This window comes from Triticum urartu, chromosome 7A, assembly GCF_056163025.1.
Source record: "Triticum urartu cultivar PI428250 chromosome 7A, HENAU_Tu73, whole genome shotgun sequence".
NCBI lineage: Eukaryota > Viridiplantae > Streptophyta > Magnoliopsida > Poales > Poaceae > Triticum > Triticum urartu.
In genome coordinates this window covers 608,482,899-608,487,011 of record NC_141879.1, presented here as the reverse complement: position 1 = coordinate 608,487,011, position 4,113 = coordinate 608,482,899, and positions in this window count along the sequence as shown.

The following is a 4,113-nucleotide window of genomic DNA, read 5'->3' as shown; positions in this document are numbered from 1 at the left end:
TGCAGCGCTGGTAAACACCAGTGACGCTGCGCCTCACAAGTTCTCTGTTGAGGATTGTCTATGCTGCTGCCCGGTGTTGCACCTGCCGGGCTGAGATCTCATCAGTCGGCAGTTTTTTGTTTACCAAGAAGTTGAGGATGGGGTGGGCCCACAAAGGTGCTACAATTTCTTCGATTGCCAGGACTGCCACTTGCACGAGGGTGGTCGGGCTGGGAGGCGGTGGGTTGGAGTCGGCCGCCACTTGGTGAATTGATGAAGTCCCTGGACCGACTGCCGCAGTCCCCGGGCCGGGCTCTGAGGTCCCAGGGCCAGGTGTGACTGCTGCAGTCCCCGGGCCGCCTGCCGAAGTTCCCATGCCGGCTTCTAGGGCTCTTAAATCAGATCCGACTGCTTCGGGAGGAGCCGGCACAAAGATGGAATCTGACTCAGGTGATGGCTTGATGGACGGTTTCAGGAGTCGTTGCAAGGCGACGTCGGTTGGTATTGCTTGCCGGGTGGAGCCAATTCGTGCCAAGGCGTCGGCTTACTCATTGTCATTTCTTGGCACGTGGAGGAACTCGCACCCTTCGAAGTATCCACTGAGTTGCTGTACGAGGAAGTGGTAGCTAGCCATATTTGCATCCTTGGCGTCCCAGTCGCCTAACAACTGCTGGACCACCAAGTCGGAGTCTCCATAACACAGGATCTGGCGAATGCCGAGTTCCTTGGCAAGCAGGAGCCCGTGAATGAGTGCTTCGTATACAGCAACATTGTTGGAGGCGGCAAAGTGAATTTGCAGTGCATATCTGAGCTTGTCGCCCTTGGGAGAAGTGAGGACGACGCCAGCACCCACACCGGTGCGCATTTTTGAACCATCAAAATGCATCCGCCAATGGGTGGAATCTGGCGCTGGCGGCAAGTACTAGGTCTCGGCCCAGTCGACGAGGAAGTCGGCCAGTGGTTGTCACTTGATGACGGTGTGAGGCTAGTAGAAGATGGTGTAGGGGGCCAAATCTATGGCCCACTTGGGCACTCGGCCCGAGGCATCCCGACTTCCAATAATCTCGGCTAGTGGAGCTGTGCAGACCACAGTGATTGGGTGCTCTTGGAAGTATGGCTTCAGCTTCTTGGCAGCAAAGTGCACGCCATAACACATCTTCTGATAGTGGGGATAGTTCTGCTTAGAGGCGGACAGTACTTCGCTCAGGTAATACACCGGCCTCTGGATTGGTAGGGCTTTGCCTTCTTCTTTCGTTCCACTACTATATCTATGCTAACCACCTGGCTGGTAGCGGCAATGTAGAGGAACATTGGCTCCTTAGGAGTCAGGGCCGCCAAGACAGGCGGGGTGGTCAACATTTTCTAGCTGGAGAAAAGCTTCACCCGCCTTGTTGTTCCACTCAAAAAAAGCGGTCTTCTTCATGACCTGGTACAGGGGAAGAGCCTTCTTTCCCAACCGACTGATGAAACGGCTGATGGATGTCAGGACCCCGATTCCAATTCACATCGATCTAGCCGGTAACACCTCATATCACTTTGCGGCCTCACGCACGGTATTCCCACGGGTGTCGCCTTACCATGGCCCGAGACCGTTTGCGCCTTTTGGCTCACGTATATGATAGTGTCGCTAGCATCCATATGACAGAGAACCCGGGCCGACATGGCTAGTCATGAACCCAAAGCGGCACATACATGAATCACATCGAGCATGTCAGTCAGCAACGTGTGAATCCGGGCTGTAGCACTGGGCTAACAGGACTCCGGGAACCTGGGCTATAGCAGGCTAGGCAGGACTCCGGATGTCACCACGTGACATTTCCCCGAAGGGACAGACACAGGAATGAAGTGAAACACATGCCGGCCAGTCAAGTGTCCTGAGCAGTAGTGCTGGGCTAGCAGGACTCCGGTGAACCGGGCTGTAGCGGACTACTATGGCTCATGGAAGCACTAGACTACATTTCCCCATAAGAGAGGCTGCCATGGATAAACAACTAGATTGTCGGATCCCACACATACCAAGCATTTCAATCATACACACAATATGCTCGATATGTGTAAATACAACATGGCATCACAACATAACTCTACAACTCAAGTATTTATTAATTAGGCTCCGAGGAGCGAGATATTACAAATGTGGGTCTCATGACCCAACAATCATAGCATACAAATCAAAACACATGCGGAAGCTTAACATGTCTGAGTATAGACATCTAAAAATGAAAAAGGCTGAGAAGCCTGACTATCTACCAGATCCTGCAGAGGGCACAAGATCGTAGCTCAGGTATCAAGCTAAATGTCGAAGTCCACGCGAAACTACTAGCGAGACTGAAGTCTCTCCGCAAAACATAAATTAAGCAAACGTTAGTACAAAAGTACTCAGTAAGACTTGCATCAGAACTAGCTACATATGCATCGGTATCAACAGGGGGGTGGTGGTGTTTAACTGCAGCAAGCCAGCTTTGACTCGGTGGCTATCTTAAACTACAACTGCAAGTATCTCTTTTGAGGTGGCGCACACGAGTCCACATATTCACCATTCAATATACCACTATGGATCCGCTCCCGTCTCCCTACGAGAAGGCCATCCATAGCACTCACGCTTATCTTGCGCATTTTAGAGTATCCACTTTCACTTGTCTATGAACTGTTATAGGTAACCCAGAAGTCCTTTACCGCGGACACGGCTATTCGAATAGATCATTTATAACCCTGCAGGGGTGTACTTCGTCACACATGTTTCCACCACTTAGCGTCTGCACACGACATGTGCTCGGCAGACTTCAAGCGAAAGCCGACGTGGGTGTAGACCACGACCTGACTAACCACACAAGTCTCTAGTCCAGGTTTATCGCCTATTCGGGTTCCATCCGCAAGGAAATCCGGCCGGGGTGTCCTCAACGGCCCCAAACGATGTGTACAGGGTCCCGAGACGCCAAACGGGCGCCCGGCATACCCGGCCACAGTGTATCTACCGCATCATAGCCCACCCCTAGGGTCAGCGCTACGCACGGCCGCCAACACAACCTACAAACACCAGAAACTAGTTGCAACTCCTGGACAGAGGACGAGAGGGGTCAATAAGTCGAGCGGGGTCATATTTCAGGGCCCAATGTGTGGTAGTAGCTGTTTCATGGATCACAAACACAAAACTCAGTTCCTGAGGACGGTTTCAGTGAGACAACACACCATGTACTCCTACATGGCCTCTCACCGCTACCTTTACCAAATCGTGTTCACACACTTAGCTCACACATCGTAGGACATGTTTACACACCTCCGATTCATCCCCGATGAACCAGACCTAACACAACTCTATGCAAAACAGGCATGACAAACAAGCATGAATGAGTAGGCACATCAGGACTCAAACAACTCCTACTCATGCTAGTGGGTTTCATCTATTTACTGTGGCAATGACAGGTCATGCAGAGGAAAGGGGTTCAACTACCGCAACATGTAACAGTTGAATCATTGTTGTCCTAATGCAGTAAAAGAGAGTAGGAGCGAGAGAGTGCGATTATATCAGAATGAACAAGGGGGTTTTGCTTGCCTGGCACTTCTGAAGATAGCATAGTTCTTCATCGGTGTCATCGAACTCGTCGTCGAAACCACGTCTATCGAGTGGGGACAAATACAGACAATAGAGAAGGAAAACACAATCAATGCAATGCACAATATGATGCATGATCATGACATGTTAATATGATGTGTTTTGAGCTAATGCAACTAGCAACATGTTAAATGGAGCTGGTTTGAACACTAGGTTCAAATTCAAATTCAAACTATGAATTCAAATAGTGCATTATCATGTTTTGGACTAGACAGTGAGGTTAAGTTGTTCAAACATGCATGAAAATGCCATATTTAGATTCCTTGGATTTTTCTGATCATTTTTCATATATAATTTATTTCATTTGGAGTTACGGTTGAATTTCTATGAATTTTAGAAGTTTATACTAATTTAAGGAATTTTCTGAATTATAATTAATCCAGAAAATGAGTTATGGCGTCAGCACTATGTCACCGTGACGTCAGCAGGTCAACTAACCCGGTCCAGGTCAAACCTGACCAGTGGGGTCCACTGTTCAGTGACACAATTAACTAACGGGGTTAATTAAATCTAACTAATCA